At 42.8% G+C, this 21,258-nt stretch overlaps 1 protein-coding gene across 3 annotated transcripts in view; it reads right to left on the reverse strand.

Annotated features, from left to right (window-relative positions):
- PRDM10 (PR/SET domain 10) overlaps positions 1 to 21,258 on the reverse strand; it is a 96,012-nt gene that overhangs the window by 73,401 nt on the left and 1,353 nt on the right. Inside the window, exon 1 of one of the 3 annotated variants that reach the window (XM_068240379.1) lies at positions 3,590 to 3,669. The exons of the other annotated variants lie outside the window; for them this stretch is intronic. The gene's annotated coding sequence lies outside the window, so the exon portion shown is untranslated. Of the gene's footprint in view, positions 1 to 3,589; positions 3,670 to 21,258 lie in introns of those variants that run through there. 3 annotated transcript variants of the gene reach the window in all.

Genomic DNA, 21,258 nt, shown 5'->3' on the forward strand with positions numbered 1-21,258 from the left:
TTGAGCCATAGGGAAACATGGACATTGCCTTGCACATCAGTTGTCCTCTCAGCTATAACTGACAGCAACTGATATATTTCAGTTCTGACAAAATGTTGCCAGAACTGGAAGGGATCATTGTCAGAAGCAAATGGTGAGCTTCTGAGAGGAAATGATGGCAAGGTAACTATGTAATGTTCTTTTGAAGTTACCTCATGTGTTTATTTTAAATAATTTTACTCAGTTCAGGTTCCCTTTAAGCAGACTGCTCTGAGAGGGGAAGATGTGTGAGAAGTGCCCAGTTCCAGGTACTAGAAAAGTTAAAAATGGTAATACTGATCAGGAGACAGCGATACAATGTGCTGGATTTCTGAAGAGGATGCTAACAATGTCATGGGACAATTGTACTTACACCAAATTTTCACCTAAGCCAATCCTGACAGATCATCACATGCTACAATAATCTACCATGGGTACACAGTTTAATCTGTCTAGGATCAGGTCCATGTATGGTCACTTTAAAAAAAAATCATAAATGTGAACCACTTAAACTGTAGCATTTTTTTTCTTGCTTTATACGTGGGAAGCTCTGATTACAGCTGACCATTGTTCTATGCTGTATCATGGCTGACCCCCTATGCAGGATTATTTTATGTTGCAGTGAGCTAAGAGAAAGGCAAGTCCCTAGATTGAGCGCCCCGTGTCTGATACACATTACTGAAAGCAGGAAAAGGAGAAAGAAGTAGGCAATTCCAGCAGGAGCCACCCACGCACACAGCTCCAGCACACCTGCCTGTATAATTCATTAAATGGATAGAGAGAAGGCTACGAGACTGCCAGTTCCCCAGATGACGCATCTATTTTAAATGAGACTGCAAACAATGATCCAGCCTGTGAGAAGAGCCAAACAAGAGGCTGTGGGATTGATTTTTCTTAAAAGAGGGAAATGATATTCAGAATTGGAGAGCTGTGTAGTGAAGAGACATCTCGAGGTGAAGAAGTAATGACACATTAGGCATATGGCAGCTTGAAATGTAGCCTGGCATAGTCTGTGGGCAAATGCATGCACACAAAAACTGGAAGACAACAATGATGGCTATTAATTATTTCAAAGGCAGTCATGCATTGACTAAAATGCTTCTTTCACACACGTTGCATTGTATTGTATACAGTTTTACAGTAACAGGTTGAACAATTCACACCTCATCTGTTGCGATGTAACGGATTCCATTGTTACAATACATAACATGCAATGCATTACTAGAATTGCACACGCTGACAGCTGCAGCGGTATATTGCATGCCACTGCAAATATTTTAGTTTCATTATGTGCATGTTATAATGCAACGTAATGCAACACTCCAGAGTGAAACTAGCCTTGTGCTACGTACACACATGCGACAACGATCGTTCGTTGAGAACGACGAACGAACTTTTAATTGATGAAAGAACGACCTAAGTAAAGTTAGTTTTTAAATGTGTGTAACGATCTGATCGTTAGAACGAACGTTACATTACGTAAAGCAACTATTGCGCTTGCGCATAAAAATGAGAAGTTTCATGGAGAAATAGCGAAATGCGCATGTCAAGCCTAGTACGAACGATCGTTTCCAACGATGTACTACTTTTTCAAACGATCGTCGTTGGAAAAAATCCGCCAAGCTAGATCGTTCGTTTTTAACGATCTAGCTCGTCCGTCGTTAGACTTAATGATCGTTGGCTGCTTTTTTTTAAACGATCGTCGTTTGAAACGATCGGGGAACGATCGTTTCAAACGACTATAGTCGCATGTGTGTACGCACCTTTAGGGTCTTATTTGGTGCTAAGTCACAGGAATAATTGATAATTGTGTTTTACTATACCATTGTGCAGAAACCACTTTTAATAACTCAAACCCCAACTGCAGCCACGGGCATAGATCACCATGGAAAAATTGCATCATTAGTGGGAACCCTAAAGGATACCTGTAACTTTAATAAAAAGTTAGATACTTACTGTGAGAAAACGCGGAAAAGCCGCCGTGCGTGCTCAGAACAAGGCGGCTGATTCCGCTTCTAACGCGGCGGTTTGCACGCATAGGCCTACATCTGCTAGTATGGCTGAACGCGGAGACACCGCCGCATGCCCTGATAGCGGTGCGGCTGGTTCCGCGTCCAGCGCGGCGGGTGGTACACAACACATGTCTGGTGTGGCTGGGACTGATAGTCCACACAGGTTCAGAAGGACGCGTGCGCGCGCTGGGAGGCAGAACTTTTATGACAGCCAGAAGGGAGTCAGCTGACCAAGCCGGTCAGCTGACGATTCAATCAGTTCCCATTGGTCCAGCACTTAGGGGAGGCGCTGGTGAGCGCTGTGCTATTTATACTGGGTGCTGGTCATTCACTGGTTGTCTGCCATTGCGATCACTACGTGGAAGCACTCAGACCTTATTGTCAGAATCTGTGTTACCATTCTGTTATACTTCAGACTAGTTCCAGGGTGTTGATGATCAAGGACCTCACACCCAAGATTAGGGACTTGTGTTACCATTCTGTTCTACTTCAGACTAGTTCCAGGGTGTTGATGATCAAGGACATCACACCCAAGATTAGGGACTTGTGTTACCATTCTGTTATATGTCAGAGTAGTTCCAGGGTGTTGATGATCACGGAGCTCACACCCAAGACTAGGCATTGTTTATTATCTGTTATGACTTACTGCTTTCCTGACCACTCTTCTGTTCACTGATTCGGTACTTCGCTATATCTGATACTCTGTTGCCAAACCCTGCTTGCCTTAGGCTTACCAAATCAGCCTCCTGTCTTTGTACTTTGTATGTCCGTGTGTTGCCGACCTGGCTTGCCCGACCTTGAGAACTATCTCCTCAGTTTAGAGATAGTTCACAGATCAGTCAGTGACATCCTCCTATTGGGGTCACTCACGCTCTGGTCCTTTCCTCTCCCAGTCTGACTCCTCCCTGCGGGAGATTCTCAGGCTGCTGAAAGGTACTCATTCCCTAGTGCAGTATTTCTTACTGCCTTTGTACCTGTCCTCCAGATATTGTTCTCAAAGTATTACTGTTGCACCAAACACTCATATTACTCAGGTGCTCAGGTGTCCAGAGGTTAGTATTATATCTGATTATCGGTGATACTGCAGTTCATCAATAATCAGGTATATATATCTGTATTTTTGGTGATACTGCAGATCACCAATGATCAGACCCTCTCTGTGTTACGCCAATCGTTACACTTACCTAAGGAGAGGGAAGTCTCTGGATGGTCCAGAGGCTTCTCAATTTATCTTGGAGCCCACCGCTGCTGTGCAGGGCCCCTCTGAACATGTCTGACAAGAGCCTGTCAGATAAGTTCCCGTGGTCAGACTTCCCTCAGTGTATGAGAGCAGCAGTATTGCTCATGGACGAGTAGGGCAGCACATGCACAGCAAGGTGCTCGGCCACAATCATACATTGAGGAGAGCACAGTCACTAAGAAGAGGGTCCGGCCAACAGTGGTGGGATTGACGAAGACAAGGTAAGCCTATGGGCCATCCAGAGACTTCCATCTGCTTGGGTATCTAACTTTTTTTTTAAGTTACAGGTTTGCTTTATATTGAGAATCCTGAAAAATACCTTCTCTTTGCAGCTGAAGTTACACTCATGTAACCTGTCTGGTTGATGTCTCCAATCACAGACTTCTGTGCAGTACCCACCTGGCTGTTTTTGTGACAGATGAGACAAGACACATTACATTCATATTATGCTTTTTTCCTGGCGGACTGAAAGCGCTTTAAGAGCTGCAGCCTCTTAAGGCACAATCCACAGGGATCATTAGGAAGCCTTACGTACCAGCTTGAGCCTTGATTTGAACCGTGGCCAATTGCTCAAGCCCTACATCAAAGGCAGCAATCCTAACCAGTACACTATCCAGCTGATGAGGTATTAGGGCACCAGCCTGTGGAGCAGCTGAAGCAGTTAATTGATCACAAATTCTGTATTCAATAAAAAGATTTCCTTAGATGTATTTATTATTTTAGGTTCAAATGGGCAATTGTTAAGATAATTTCCAACAAGAGAGATGGCAAGGTATACTTCAGATGCAGTAGTAACATTTTAGAAGGCGGGATCCACATACTGCAATCATACTTCTACTAGTGTAGGTACAACTACCAATACAATATATAGACCTGACATGCTCAACATAAATTAGGGCTAAAATTGATAATACAAGGATACTATGATATTGACCAAAGTCCCATTTTACAACCCCCGTTTCCCAAAACGTTTTATCGTGCATAACTGGAGATAGAATAGAATGTGATGATTTGCACATTTTAGGAAAAGCTTACAAAGACTGAAGGGCAGAATGCTGGATCTGTCCCACTTTCATCATTGATTTTCTGTTCACCCACTCAGGGTCGGCCGGAGGCAGAGGCTAGAGAGGCTCCAGGCTCAGGGCGCAGTGTAGGAGGGTCGCACAACTCAATCAGCTATCATTCCCCTATTGTGATTGAAGCAGAGAAATAAGAAAAGGGGATACATGGCAGTGACTGCAAGCCAGATAGCTAGAGATTAAGGTGTTAAGGTGTTGGGGGTCCTGGGGCGCCTCTTATGCTGGGGATACACGGTTCGTTTTAAACCGTGTATCGAGCCACACGATAGATTGTGGTGCGTCACCGCGTGCGGCCGGATCGATTCCCGCTCGTCACCGCGAGCAGTTCTTTATCCTCTCTTCGTTTCTGACCATTGTCCTGCCCGCGGTATCGAGCGGGGAATCGATCCGTGCGGGTATCGGACAGGTCGGAAATTATCAGCGCTGCCATCAGCGCTCGATTACACGGTTCAAAATGAACCGTGTATCCCCAGCATAACTAATAGCAATCATCGTGTGACAGCTGGGCTGGGTGGGGGCACTTTGGGGTCTCAGCTTTGTGACCTCGTCACAGCTCTGCATCCACTAGTAAAAAAAAAGCCACATAATAGCGAATATTAGTTTTAAAAACAAAAAATGATTACAAACGTTAACTATAATTTGTCCAATGCTTATGCTGGATACACACGGTCAATGCGCCTGTCGATTTGCGTCAACTCGATTATTTCCGACATGTCCGATTCGCGTTTCGATGGATCGTTAGGTCGATTTGGCATACTTTACATGTAAATCGACCTAACAATCATTGAAATGCGCTTGGAAATAATCGAGTCAACGCGAATCGACGGGCGCATCGAGTGCGGGAACGCACCGTGTGTATCCAGCATAACCCAGCACTGAGTGTCATTCCAGGTCACCATTTCTGTTCTATTTGTTCATGTCTAGAGAGACATAAATGAAGGTTACAAACAGTCTGTTATCAGCAAGTGTCACAGACTCCTCTGGGCCTCTCAACAAAAAATGAGAAGTAATAATCATTTCACCTAACAGCAAAGTGTTCCAATGGGAATAACTGCCTGAAAGCCTCCCTCCAATTCCCTGAACCATGAAGTTACCCTGCCTCGTGCAATTTATAGCAAGAGCTGCTACAGCAGTGTCCTCTAATTCATTGCCTGATCTGGAAAACAGGTCCATGCCCATGTTTTATCTCCTGTAATGGTTGCAGACCTCACCTCATCTTTCTCCATTTTCCCTCCTACATGCCTACCCATAAATTGTCAGCAGGAAAGACAACAATTAACTCTTGGTCTACAGAAGATTCTAGCTGCATTACTTCAAAAGATAAAGAGAGCAGAAAGAATGGGTTTACAGTGACTTTCAAACTGCACTTATCCAAACATACTGCCTTAAAGCAGACCTGAACTGAGAACTGCCTATCTAAAAAGATAAGCAGCAGCATACTAACCTTTAAAGAAAAACATTTATTTTGTTACAGCTGATAAAAATCCTGCAATAAATCTGCAGTGTGTCTACTTCCAGCTTTCATGGAAGCAGACATAGGGTTAACATCTTGTTTACAAATTAGCTACTCTGCTGTGGAAACCAGCTGACTCAGCTGAGATCAAATTACAATTTGTGATTAGTCACAGATGAGGGGGAATTAGACAGACTAAACTCTTTAAATACATACAGGGTGCATTCCTGTTTTCCTTTTCTCCTGTGCAAGAGTTCAGGTCCATTTTAACTAGGCTTCATACATATTTGGAAATATTTTCACCCAAAGAGTTGATTCTTGATTATTTCAGATGACACAGTTCCAGAAAAGAATTCTGCTCAGATATCTGATCTCTTACTTAAAGTGGGATGACATTCCCTGTTCACTGAACTAAATAAAAATCATCCAATGAGAAATTACTTATTTAGCTTATTATTATTAATTAGTTATTCATTATTGACATCTTCCGCAGCACTTTACAGAGTATACACAGTGGGATGCGAAAGTTTGGGCAACCTTGTTAATCATCATGATTTTCCTGTATAAATTGTTGGTTGTTACGATAAAAAATAGTCAGTTAAATATATCATATAGAAGACACACAAAGTGATATTTGAGAAGTGAAATAAAGTTTATTGGATTTGCAGAAAGTGTGCAATAATTATTTAAACAAATTTAGGCAGGTGCATAAATTTGGGCACCACAAAAAAGAAATGAAATCAATATTTAGTAAATCCTCGTACTGCAGAAATTACAGCCTCTAAACGCTTTCTATAGGTTCCAATGAGAGTCTGGATTCTGGTTGAACGTATTTTGGACCATTCCTCTTTACAAAACATCTCTAGTTCATTCAGGTTCGATGGCTTCCGAGCATGGACAGCTCTCTTTAACTCACACCACAGATTTTCAATTATATTCATGTCTGGGGACTGAGATGACCATTCCAGAACATTGTACTTGTTTCATCTGCATGAATGCCTTAGTGGATTTTGAGCAGTGTTTAGGGTTGTTGTCTTGTTGAAAGATCCAGCCCCGGCATAGCTTCAGCTTTGTCACCGATTCCTGGACATTGGTCTTCAGAATCTGCTGATACTGAGTGGAATCCATGCATCCCTGAACTTTGACAAGATTCCCAGTCCCTGCACTGGCCACACAGCCCCACAGCATGATGGAACCACCACCATATTTTACTGTAGGTAGCAGGTGTTTTTCTTGGAATGCTGTGTTGTTTTTTCTCCATGCATAATGCCCCTTGTTATGCCCAAATAACTCAATTTTAGTTTCATCAGTCCACAGCACATTATTCCAAAATGAAGCTGGCTTGTCCAAATGTGCTTTAGCATACCTCAAGTGGCTCTGTTTGTGCTGTGGGTGGAGAAAAGGCTTCCTCTGCATCACTCTCACATACAGCATCTTTTTGTGTAAAGTGCGCTGAATGGTTGAACGATGCACAGTGACTCCATCTGCAGCAAGATGATGTAAGTCTTTGGTGCTGGTCTGTGGGTTGATTCTGACTAGTGATGGGAATTCCTGCTCTTCTCAAAGAATCGGCTCTTCTGAATCGGCTCTTCATTAAATATCACTAGACACCACTCAGAATCGGAGCAAAAGCCCCGCCCCCATCTCCATGACAACTCCAGACTGGTTTTCTGACTGGGGCAATCCCTCCTGCTACTGCCCCGCCCCATACACTCCTACAAGCTGCAAGAGGAAGACTACATCTCCCAGCATGCCTCAGCGCCCTTTATTACAGTGCAAAGCAGAGCTGTGTGGGGCGCCTGAGGCATCGGCTCTTTTAAAACTGAGAACCGGCTCTTGTCGTTCGCAGCAAAGAGCCGGCTCTTAGAGTCGGCTCGTTTGCGAACGACCCATCACTAATTCTGACTGTTCTCACCATTCGTCGCTTCTGTTCATCCAAGATTTTTCTTGGTCTGCCACTTCGAGCCTTAACTTGAACTGAGCCTGTGGTCTTCCATTTCCTCAATATGTCCCGAACTGTGGAAACAGACAGCTGAAATTTCTGAGACAGCTTTCTGTATCCTTTCCCTGAACCACGATGGTTAACAATCTTTGTCTTCAGGTCATTTGAGAGTTGTTTTGAGACCCCCATGTTGCTACTCTTCAGAGAAAATTAAAAGGAGGGAAACTTACAATTGACCCCCTTAAATACTCTTATAATTGGATTCACCTGTGTATGTAGGTCAGGGGTCACTGAGCTTACCAAGCCAATTTGAGTTCCAATAATTAGTTCTAAAGGTTTTGGAATCAATAAAATGACAACAGTGCCCAAATGTATGCACCTGCCTAATTTTATTCAAACAATTATTGTGCACTTTCTGTAAATCCAATAAACTTCATTTCACTTCTCAAGTACCACTGTGTGTGTCTCTTATATGATATTTAAGTGAGTTTTTCATCGTAACAACCGATTTATACAGGAAAATCATGACGATTAACAAGGTTGCCCAAACTTTCGCATCCCACTGTATTCATGTCACTAACTGTCCCTTCAAAAGGGCTCAGATGCAGACATCAAAAAAATAAGTGTTGATTCCAGTAATACCCTTTAAAGAGACACTGTAACATCAAAAACATCCCCTGGGGGGTACTCACCTCGGGTGGGGGAAGCCTCGGGATCCTCAAGAGGCTTCCCACGCCGTCCTCTGTCCCACGGGGGTCTCGCTGCAGCCCTCCGAACAGCCGGCGACAGACCTGACTGTCAATTCAATATTTACCTTTGCTGGCTCCAGCGGGGGCGCTGTGGCTGCTTTCGGCTCCGAAGTAGACGGAAATACCCGATCTCAGTCGGGTCCGCTCTACTGCGCAGGCACCGGAAACTTGCGCCTGCGCAGTAGAGTAGACCCGACAGCGATCAGGTATTTCCGCCTACTTCGGAGCCGACAGCCGTCAGAGCGCCTGCGCAGGAGCCGGGAAGGTAAATATTGACGTCATCTTGTACGGAGGGCTGCAGCGAGACCCCTTAGGGACGGAGGACGGCGTGGGAAGCCTCATTAGGATCCAGAGGCATCCCCTACCCGAGGTGAGTACCCCCCAGGGGACGTTTTGACGTTACAGATTCTCTTTAATGACCAACTGTACATGGTTTATTGCAAGCTTTCGAAACGTTACAGCAAGTTCCTTCTTCAGGCATTATACAGAACTGTACAATAATTATTGTTATTGTACATTTGAATTATTATATGGTACATGAATAAACCATGTACAGTTAGTCATTAAAAGTATTACCGGAATCAATGCTTGTTGGTTTGATGTCTGCATTTCTGCTCCTTGACTAACACCGGACCATACTACACTTGCTTCAAAAGAGCTCACAATATAATCCCTACCATAGTCATATGTCTAATGTAGTCTAGGGCCAATTTAGGGTCAGTCAATACACTGTATGTTTTTGGAATCTGGGAAAAAACCCACACAGAAACAGTGAGAACATACAAACTCCTTACAGATAGTGCCCTGGCTGGGATTCGAACTTGCTATCCAGCATGCCACAGTGCTGCCTGCATATCCTGCTGTTTTTAGTGTTCACGGTCAGATTTAAGAGAAATGTGATATGAAAAAAAAAAAAAGAAAAAAGGTTATTTCTGCTGGTTTCCATTTTTAAGTTTTTTCTCTGTGATGCCAAAAGTGACATCACTTCTGTCCCTTTCTTTTTTTTAGTTCAACCCAGCTCAGTATTAATGTCCTCCCTACTGCCACAGCTTTGTGTGCCTCCCACAGCAACATCACCTAGACAACAGGCTTACATCACTGTGTAAACTCTTCAAAGAGATAATGAAGATTCAGTTACATTCTTCTGGTCATAGCATCCTTAAGGGCTCTTTCACATCAGACAACGCGAACAGGAGCCGTTCTCCTGCACGCGTTGTTTGCCTGCGGCGTGTCGTCGGGTATCTGTGGTGCGACGCAATCAGCAGCGGCAGCTGGTAATTAAACCTGACGGAAACCGCCGGCTCGCGGGTGCGTTGGAGGAAAAACTGCGCCCGGGTGCGTCGGAACCGCAACGCATCGAAACGCAGCGTCGAGTGTGAAAGGTAAAATGAAAGTCTACGGACTTTCATCTTACCTTGGTTAACGCAAACGGCTTCCGTTTGCGTTAACGCAGAAAGTCTGCCCTAATGTGAAAGAGCCCTAACTTATCTGTGGAAAACTTTGTTATTGCATTCTTTGATAAGCCTGGTTCTGTAGCTGATGCAAGGTACACACAAAACAATTTTCTTTTTTTTTCAACATGTCCGATCTTAATTTCAATTTTCCAATCGATTTCCATAGAAGTGAATGGAAATCGCTCGGAAAATCAATCAGAAAATAGATCGAAATTAAGATCGGACATGTTGAAAGAAATCGATCTGGCAAAGAAATCTAACAGAAAATTGTATTGTGTGTACCTTGCATAAGAAAAAAAGCATAGTTCTTGCAGTTAGGTAAAGGCACCCAGACCAGGTGAAAAGAAAATTGGGAGACATATAGTGACCTATTTTAGAAAAAAAAGGGAGTTTATATATATATATTTAGGGCACCAACAATTTTTTAGGCAAATTTTTACTTTTGGATGTAACAAACCCCTTTAAAGAGACTCTGAAGTCTCTTAAAAATCATCTTTTTATTTCAAAAATCTCTTTAACCTTATTGCCCTAACTAAAACGCTGCACCCCCGCGGCTGTATACTAACTAAATCCCCCCAAACTCCCCAGGGCACACTGCGGGGAGCGCTTCAGTGAGAGGCACTGCATCTCTGCCTCTCCACGCGTTTATTAGCGCCTCCGCCCGCCCCTCTCAGTCTTTCTTCACTGAGAGGGGCGGGGAGAGGTGGAGATACGCGCTGATTGACGCGTAAGTAGGCAGAGCTGCAGCTGAAAGCTCTGCTTCCTCCAGCAACAAAATCCACGACCGAGAAACTCGTGTATTTTGCGGGGGGTAGAGGTAGAGGGGAGTTAGGGGGGATTTAGTTAGATTTTAGCCATGGGGATGCAGCGTTTTAGTTAGGGCAATAATGTTAGAGGATTTTATAATAAAAAGCTGATTTTTAGGAGACTTCAGTGTCTCTTTAAGCTTGAGACTGTTCACATTCTAGTTGTTAGAATGGGAGACTGCAAACTCATACATATCAAAGGTTGGCCAATCAGCATGTCTCTGCCAATCCTTGGGGATTTTTCATCAAAAAAGTTTATAAAGTGGGAATGCCAAGTTTGGTGTCAGAACAGCAGTTGAGGGCAGAGGTACCATGTGTACAATGTTTCCCAGAAAGAGTATATTATACACACACACAATTTAGGCAGGTGTGATATAGTGCTGTAAACAAAGAATGCTTTAAAAAATGGAAGTGTTTATCATTTGTTTTCGTCAATCAACATAATGCAGTGAATAAACAAAAAAAATCTAAATGAAATCAATATTTGGTGTGCCCACCCTTGCCTTCAAAACAGCATCAATTTTTCTAGGTACACTTGCACATAGTTTTTGAAGGAACTTGGCTGGTAGGGTGTCCCAAATATCTTGGAGAATTAACCACAGATCTGTGGATGTAGGCTTCCTCACATCCTTCTGTCTCTTTATGTAATCCCAGACACACTCAGTGATGTTGAGAGCGGAGCTCTGTGGGGGCCATACCATGACTACCAGAACGTCTTCTTTACGCTGAAGATAGTTCTTAATGACTTTGGCTGTATGTTTGGGGTCGTTGTCCTGCAGCGTAATAAATTTGGAGCCAATCGTATGCCTCCCTGATAGTATTGCATGATGGATAAGTATCTGCCTGTATTTTTCAGCATTGAGAACACCATTAATCCTGACCAAATATCCAACTATTTGCAGAAATGCATCCCCAAATGTTCAACGAACCTCCACCATGCATCACAGTTGCCTGCAGACACTCATTACTGTACTGCTCTCCTCCATGGCTCTTTCATTTTAGGTTTTTCCTTTTCTGCTGCTCAGTTTCCCATAGCTGAGTAAGTTTGCCACAGCTGAGTACAGTTACATAGTTAATGAACTTGAAAAAAGTGATGTGTCAATTAGGTTTAAACTTTTGAGCCTCAATACACCTAAAGCCACTAGGACAGGAACTGTCTGGATGCTCTTCAAGGCAAGGAAAGTGTCTAATCAAATAAGACGAGGGAGACACTCTTGCTTGGCAATATATCTTATATTGTACACAACAGTACACAAACGTTTGAGCTCCTTGCTCTTCCGCAAGTGAAGTGTGTGGAGTGGTGAGCCACAGGGGGTAAGCACCAGCAGCCAGGTGAGAGCATCCCTGGAAGGAGGTGGGAGAAAGGGTCACCTATTGCGATTAAGGCCCATATGCAATTCACTTTTTCTCCTTAGTGCTAAAAAGTTATTATAAATCGAAGATTACCGTAAATATTATCTCCTAGGAGAAAACTCAGGAGAAAAAGTGAATTGCATACGGTCCTAAGTGTCTAAGGCCTATATGCAATATACTTTTTCTCCTGAGGTTTCTCCTAGGTGATATTTTTACAACTTGTCATAAAAAGCCCTTTAAGCCACCAGCTAGCAAGAAAATACTCAAAATAAATGTGATAGTACTTTTTCACCAAGCTTTGGGTATTTTTTCAATTGTAAAATGCAAAAAAATTGGTTTAAAGAGAAGATGAAAATTATCTCCTAGGACATAAGTTAGGTGAAAAAGTTAATTGCATATGGGCCTACATCTCTTTAAGATGCAAGTCATATTGTAACTACCGTTTACATGAAGAACCGCTTTATAAATATTGTAGATGCTAAAATTCTCCATGCGCAGTTCATGTTTTCTTATCCTCTGAATAGACCTAGGCGTAAAAAGCTAATTTGTCAAGCTTTTATATTGACCTTTCATGTGTTTATACAAGTTAATCAGGTCACCTCTATATCATCTCCTTTCCAAACTGAATACACAGCAGTTTCTCTAACTTTTATTGATAAGTGGCACTTTCTGTCCCTTTGATTTTAGTTGCCTATGTACCTGTTCTAAAACTTCAATGCCCTTCCTGTAGACTCTAGATGTAGTATCACAAGTGATTTATACAGAGAGAGTATTATACTTGTATCTAGTGATTTTATTTCCCATTCAATTTAACCTAAGAATGTTCTTTGCTGCATGGCATTGAACATGGTTGCCCAACTTTAATCAACCAGTATTTCATGCAAATTTGCATGCGTTTTCGTGTATCTTTGTAAGTATGCGAATTTAACCATAACAGTGCCTGTGTGCTTTTACATTGATTTTACACTAAACGTATGCATACATGTATGCAAACGTATGTATACATGAAAATTTGCATAGCAAAAAACTGCATGCGAATTTCCTATTAATTACATTACATGTGTATCGCACACTAGCCTTGCGGTGTGTGAATTCTGATGGCTCTGCTATATCGCCACTCCCTGCTTGAGGCCCTTTCCCTCCAATCAGCTTACGGAGGCGGGAAGGGACGCAGGCAGAGAGCGGCGCTATAGAGGAGGCGGGGGAGCGGCGGTGACAGGCAGCACAAAAGTAAACAGCCTGATAGCGACAAGGTGCATATCGCTAGCACAGCAGAGTGCAGGGAGGGGGCACTGTACAGACACAGAGGCTGGTGATAATATGTAGAACCAACCTCGGTGTTCTAATAGCATTTTTAAAACCCACCTCGGGTTCTCTTTAAAGGACAACTGTAGTGAGAAGTGTATGGAGGATGCCATATTAATTTCCTTTTTAACAATACTAGTTGCCTGGCAGCCCTACTGGTTTATTTGGCTGAGTAGTGTCAGAATAACACCAGAAACAAGCATGTAGCTAATCTTGTCAGATCTGACAAAAATGTCAGATATCCCTGATCTACTGCATGCTTGTTCAGGGTCTGTGGGTAAAAGTATTAAGAGGCAGAGGAATACAAACATGTATCCAGGAGCACCCAAATAAAGCTCAAATTCCTTAAGAGGTGTGTGCCAAGATCCTCACCCTTGTACCAGAGGGTCAAATGCAATAGTCCAGAAAAGGATCGGCACCACACTCCGTGACAGGCAGCGACAGCCCGCTGTTTCGGCCTATACGGCCTTTCTCAAGTTGCCAAGAGTGTCAAATACACTTTTAGCAACTTGAGAAAGGCCTTACAGGCCGAAACAGCGGGCTGTCGCTGCCTGTCAATTTTTATTATGCAATAAAAGTTTAAGAGCTGATAAATACATACGAAGTGTGGTGCCGATCCTTTTCTGGACTATTAAGAGGCAGAGGATCAGCAGGGCTGCCAGGCAACTGGAAATCAATATGGCAGCCTCCATATCCCTCCCAGTACAGTCATCCTTTAAAGATATTTATTGGGTCCCCTTTTTTCTGCTTTGGGCACCGTATTAACTATAAATGCATTAGAGTGTATGGTGGCGCCCTTTTCGTCCACTAGCCGCCGGTGCACTTTTTTCCTGCTACCTAGTGTAGCTTAGAGATCTGGTGTCCTGGATTGCTAAGCAATGTCACATGGCACCTGTACCAGGGCTGTGGAGTTGGTACAAAAAAAATCTTTCAACTTCAACTCCACAGGTTATGAAACCACAGATTTCGACTCCAGTTACCCAAAATTGCTCCAACTCCTCAACTTAGACTCCACATCCCTGGCAGGGCTATAGAGTGGGTACAACATCATCTGATGATGCAGGATTATGCAAATTATGCATGCAGATTTATGCAGCTTAATAACCGGCTAATCAAATTCCATCTGGGTTCAGGGGTCCTTCCTTACAGCACGTAAGTCACCTTCCTATCCCTTGTCCACATTATATTCACTTGCCAGCTGGTTTTCCGGCCATCCCTCTTACTAGCAACCTTACTCTTGCGACTTTTGCACAGCATTACTTACCCCATTTGGGCATTGTTAGCACCTTATTCTACTATCATAGTGCTTCTCATAGCACGTTTGGCACTTTATTTTATAATTAATGTGCTCAGTTTTTGACCTATGACCTATGTGGTGAGTATTAGGTACATAGGTGTATTTGCATTATATGTATGTTTATTGTACAGAATTACTCTGGTTATTTATATGCCTTAAGGATGAACCCCCCTTATTGATAAGGAATATTTTCTCATGGTATTGTATTAAACCCAGTGCAATTCCTCTTGGTGTTTTTAATGTTTTTTTATTGTTTGGAATTTTTCTAATAAAGTGATTGATTACAATATCATATGAATTTGGTAGTATTGGTGTTTTTTGTATGGGGGATTCCTCTTTTCTCCTTTGTATAAACGTGATTAGCATATAATTCCCTTTAGCACATTCTACTATGTTGGGGAGGTGGTCTGGTTCCTTAGGTATTTTAATTTTGATCAGTGCCATCAGCAGTGTTAATCCCCTATTAAAAAGAGCCTGAAATAAGAAAGGGATTTGGAGGCCGCCATATGTATTTCCTTATAAAGCATACCAGTTGCCTGATAGTCCTGCTGATCTCTTTGGCTGCAGTGGTGTCTGAATCCCACACCTGAAACAAGCATGCAGCTGGACGAGTCAGAAAATCTGATCTGCATGCTTGTTAGGGGTCTATGCGCAAAAGTAGAGGCACAGGATTAGCAGGACAGCCATGCAATTTGAATTGCTTAATAATAAATAAATGTGTCTGCCTCCACATCCCTATCACTTCAGAATCCCTTTAAGAAAATAATAATGAAATGCACTGGTCAGTGCTATATCTGCTCTCTCTCGCCTTCTCAAGAGTACATTAGGCCGCAATCCACTTAAACCAGTACAGCAATGTCGACATTGATGTATTAATGCATCTCTCTGAAGAGCTCTAAGAAGTTGCTTTAAGTGCAAAAGTAGCCATTATTCATAATTAAAGCGCCCTATACTACAACATAAAGACTCTAAATATATCTGTGTAACAGCTGCTAAATGCAGACCTTAATTTCTGAAGAGAAATATCCCGTTGTCAACAGTTGCTTAACATCAGCACACAACACACCAACTCCAAAAGATGGGCACCTATGTCATGATGTTCAGTTATTGTGTTTTGTCCAGCTGATGGTGATTGCAGGGTGGCAAAGCGCTCTCACAAGTATCCTGTTGTGTTAAGTACTGAGGCTTCTGAAAATAAAAGCATTTACCGCAAATAACCAAGAGCCCCCCTTTTGCATTTCAAATCCACTGCTGATCGTATAGTATGGGATGGGATAAGAAAAATGAGAGCTGCTGTTACCACCTGCTAGTACACTGCATACACACAAGCACTATGCAGTATGTGCACAGTAAGCCAGTTCAAGAAGACTTTACCAACTCTCACTGACAACACATGATGAAGGAAAAGAGGGGCAAATAATGTCATTACTTGAATACAAATTATGCTTTTCAAGGTCTTAAAACAATTATCTGTGCTGGCTTGTAAACAAAAAACAAGCAAAAAAAAAAAAAAAAAAAAAAAAAAAGAAAAAAAAAAAAAAAGGTTGTCATTTGTGTACACGAGGCTCCTTGCCTGTATATGAGATCTCCAGTCTCAGTGGTGTAATGATCAAGGGAACAGTCAATAGAAAAAAAAAAAACACCACGGGAGCTGATCCTGGTGTATTGTATTTCTGATTCAGGAAGGTGTGGAGTAATGTTATACTCAGATTTGATTTGGAAACCACTGGTAAAGTTTCGGTGGCAGGTTGTCTTGTCACAGGTCCCCGCCCACCCCAACACACTTTAACAGTCAAAACAAATTCATGCTACGTGATTGATTAATGGAGTATGCCACTGCGTTCTCAGCCTGTGCCTTTTTTTCTGGTTGTAATACAAAAACAAAATCACATGTACCTATTTATTTTGTGCATTTTCCTGTGACAAAAGATTGACTATCAGGGGGACAACATGATTTTTTTTAGGTTAAGATCCACTTCATATGGTACCTGGCAGGGCATAACTTCAAGTTTTGCACTTAGTACAGGCCACTACAGGGACTACAAGCTACTAGTTCTTTGTAGTAGTATTGCCAGACTGGTTATATTTTGCGCAATGACAGTTCAGCTTGCTTTAGGGCAAGTTCAGGCAGACGACTTCCGGCAACTTTCCCAGGCGTTTAAAGTGTACCAAGTAAATATGTGACAGAATGAAATAAGCATGTGTATGTACAGTACAAAACATTAATAACCAGACTTTTGTTTTATATTGCTGCCCAAAAGAGTTAATCTCTAGGCATGGAAGTGACAGCTTCTGTCTTGTCAGTAGCTTTGTAGGGAATATAGTAAACATTACTGATAAGCAAATTAACGCCATAAAAGTTTTCCTGGCAGAATACAACTTCCGAGGGCAGGAATAGATAAAATGCATGAACTATTTACCCTTTTTTTTAACTTTGGAACACTTAATAGGCTGCCACTGATTAGAGACCGTAAAACATTCAACCTACTTTGTAAATGTTTAAATTAAAAAACAAACCCTGGGATAATTAAAAAAAAGTCATTTTTAGGAGTAGGAGGATACATATAATTGTTTATCTCATTAGTTTATTTTCACCTCAGGTTCACTTTAACACTAGGGATCCATAATGTCGTAACTGAGAAAAATGGGAGCGTTCATCTTACGTTTAAAGAGAAACTCCGACCAAGAATTTAACTTTATCCCAATCAGTAGCTGATGCCCACTTTTACATGAGAAATCTATTCATTTTCACAAACAGACCATCAGGAGGCGCTGTATGACAGATATTGTGGAGAAACCCCTCCCACAAGAAACTCTGAGTACGTACTCCTGGCAGTTTCCTGTCTGTGAACTTGCTGCATTGTGGGAAATAGCTGTTTACAGCTGTTTCCAACTGCCATGTCACCATGTAATAAATGTCAGAATGTAAATCAGGGATTTAAAAGATTTTACAATAGGCAAACACTGACTAAATCATTTATACACAATTATTGTAAAAATGAAGCACTTTTTTTATTACATTATTTTCATTGGATTTCCTCTTTAACATTGACTTCTGACATTTGGTTAGAGTTTTTCGAGACACTGCAATTACACTAAACTTTGTAGTTCTTAGGGACCATTGTACCCTATGGCAGAGTTTGCCTGCAGGGAAACTCTCCAGATTTGCCTGCAGGGAAACTCTCCAGATTTGCCTGCAGGGAAACTCTCCAGGTTTGGTGCAAACGGACCCTTACGACAACAAACACTTTTATGGGGGCAGCAAAAAAGGGTTTCATCCAGATGAGACGTCAGGAACTAGCCATAAATGTAAAAACCTAGATTCATTCATAAACTAAATGCAGAAGATTACACAACTATTTAGACTTGCAAGTTCAACACAAGCATAACATTTTATTGAAAACGGTTAACATAAGCCCAATACATTTTCACATATACAAAGTCTACATTTTCACTGTGTAATGGTTAAGTTGTAAAATGTAACAATGCACCAAAACTGTAGCACTATAATGCTCTGGTGTTCAGATACAAGTCATCAAAGTTTATCTACAAGGATTTCAGATGGATTCAACTATGTGTACATGGGGGCAGCAAGCTCTGCATGGTGTCTGTATTTTTTCATGGACCCCTGAAATCTGGTGGTCACCTATATTTAAAATTTCAAAATTCTTTGTAAAATCAAGTGGACACACCTTCTAAACCCACTCTGGTGTCCCTTTCCACTTGATGTATTGAGTCTCAGGACAAGAATGAGACTAAAGCTACATATACACTATGACGATCTGTCAACCAAAATAACCTTTAGTGATCATCTTGGGTGGCAGTTATGAAACATACTCTTTTCAAGTGATAAAAATGTATCCAAATCCAGTACCAGGCCTACATCTCAATGCCCCCCTGACTAACCACTGGAAGGGCCCATCTTAGTTTAGAATGACAACAGATTCTCTATTGGCAAAAAGTGAAGCTAACCTGCACACAATAACTAGTACTCCCAGGTCCTCCAAGAATTAAAGCAAACCTGAAGCGAAAGAAAAGACCTACAAAACTTATGATGTAATGAATTGTTTGTGGGGCCGTGCAGCTCCTCTTCCTGGATCAAGTGCGCACAATAGCTGCGCGAGCCCGCACATGCGCAGGCTCCGTGCTACTGCGCATACAGGCTCAGTCAGCTATTGTGCGGCCCCCGGATGTGATTAGCGGCTATGCATTGTTGCAAATCTTCCGGTGGTGGGGGGGGGGGGGCGCACTCAGCAACGGAGGACCACGGGGTTGCGAGGGAAACCTCAATAGGATCCTGCCTGCACAGGACACTCGAGTCCACGTGCAAGTGATTGACAGCGGCACTCGCACTGCGCGTAAAGTGTGACCTCGAGGTTGGCCTGTGCACCAACAGGGACCCCGGGCCGGCGGCTGCGAGCGGAGTAGTGGTGAGGGACATGTTGGCTGCAAGGGGCTGGAGGAAGCCCCAGTTAAGTAGATCTAAAGGTAGCATAAACTGCCTGATGACTCCTTTAAGGTAAGTATCTGATTTTGTACCCAAGCTTGGGTACACTTTAGGTGTGTAAATATGCACAATTTCCCCTCAGTTTGTGTCACCTGCCAGATTGAACTCAGTCATGCATGTGACACTGAAGAGCTTTAAAGCTGTAAAGACATGTCGGTAGGCAACATTCGAGTGCTGCCCTCTGTGTCTTTGAAAAATAGAGGAGGGACAATGGTGGACAGAACAACGGAGAAACTTCTGCGGGCAGGTAAGGAGAGAAATGGACTTGGCCACAATTGTTGTTTAAAGATCTGATATGCTGCATCATTTAAAGTGTACCTAAGGCAAGATAGAAAAAAAAAAATACCTAGAAAGAGGAAAACCCCAGGAACATATCCAACAAGAGCTAGTCTGATATGTTACATCAGCGCTCCTCTTCATGCATGAGCGCAGCCATGTTTGTACAGTAAGCCGGAGCCACTCACTCTGCACAGGGGCTGCAGGAAGACATGGGAAATTTCCAGCAACCCTCACTCTGAATTGCAAGCACTCCAATCTAATCAGAAATGTTTCTACTGTATTTAAAGAGAATCTGTACTCTAAAATTCTTACAATAAAAAGCATACCATTCTATTCATTATGTTCTCCTGGGCCTGTTTGTGCTGTTTCTGCCTCTCCCTGCTGCAATCCTGGTTTGTAATTGCCATTTTTATCCAGTGTTTACAAACAAAAGACATAGCAAGTGATAGGCTCAGTGTGTGAGTCATACAGAGTGTGCAAGGGGCCTGGAGAGGGTGTGTATAGCTTCTATCCAATCACAAGCAGCACAGCACATTCCAGCCTGATTGCCTCAGCCCGACAGAGGAGAGAAGATTAGATCATATAACAGAGATAATACAGCCACTGTGCAATTAGGAAAGGCTGCAGTTAGACAGAGCACATTAGAACAGGTATAGGAACTTATAGGATAGAATAAAGATGAAAATTTTGTTAGAGTCTCTTTAATGTTAACTGTCAGCCTGGCTCTATTTGGTACATTGCTGACGAGAAGGAAGTTTGACCCCCCCCCCCCCCTCTACATTCCTGCTCCTCACTGATCAGCTGAGGGCAGTTCAGTGAGCTAGCGCTGAAATCTGATCTTGCTGTGCTCACGTTTACAAGGCAAGCTAGCTAGAGCAGATGCTAGGAGGAAGAAGGGGAAGAAAGAAAAAAAAACAAGAGTAAGGGAGGAAATTACATCAGAGTTAGTTTCCGTCAGAGGGAATCAAAATGAAAATGCCTACAACAGAATTCTCTTTATTTACTAAATAAAATTCACTGAAATCAAGGTGGACAGTACAATGCATCCGCCATGCAAGTACAACAAGTAGTTATCTACTTATGTATGTGGTTTTTTTTCCTCCTGGCATAGTATGGCTGCCCCTGCTGCTTTAGGGCTGGTTCAGACGGACGCTTGCGGAGCGTTTACCGCAAGCGTTCGGAACGTCGCGGTAAACGCTCCCATTCAAGTGAATGGGAGCGTTTACACCAAGCTTTTGCGTGCGTTTGCACGATCGCGGTGTTCGGGTCCTGATTTTTGCTAGCATACGAGCTGCCCCTGGAAGCGACATGTAGCTTCCAGGGGGCGGCCAACCGCGACGGCTAATGTCCCCTAGGGGAACAAAAAAACGCGACCGCATCAGAACGCGACGGCTACTGAAAGCCTGACCGCGCAGCCGCCACAATGCCCCCAGACGCAACGCCACGCAGACATCCGTCTGAACCAGCTCTTAATGCACTACAGAGGTCAGGGTACTCCTATTTAACCTGTTGTGGGGTTCCATCTCCCTCTACAATTCATCCAGCGCCCTTACCAGTCAGCTTCTCATTTCTTTAAGGTGTTTGTTGCCCCTACTTTTCATTTCCACCCTACTAGAAAAAGTCCTTGGAGCACCTGCATCTCAGCTGTGCCTTCTTGCCAAGGGTCTTTTGGACTACCATTTGTCTGTACCTCTTTCCTATCAGGGGTTTTTAGGAGGTGCTCTTGCTATCAGTTATTCCTGGGGCCACTGGTTCTAGTCTCTT

The sequence above is a fragment of the Hyperolius riggenbachi genome, chromosome 6 (genome assembly GCF_040937935.1).
Source record: "Hyperolius riggenbachi isolate aHypRig1 chromosome 6, aHypRig1.pri, whole genome shotgun sequence".
In the NCBI taxonomy this organism is placed as follows: Eukaryota; Metazoa; Chordata; class Amphibia; order Anura; family Hyperoliidae; genus Hyperolius; species Hyperolius riggenbachi.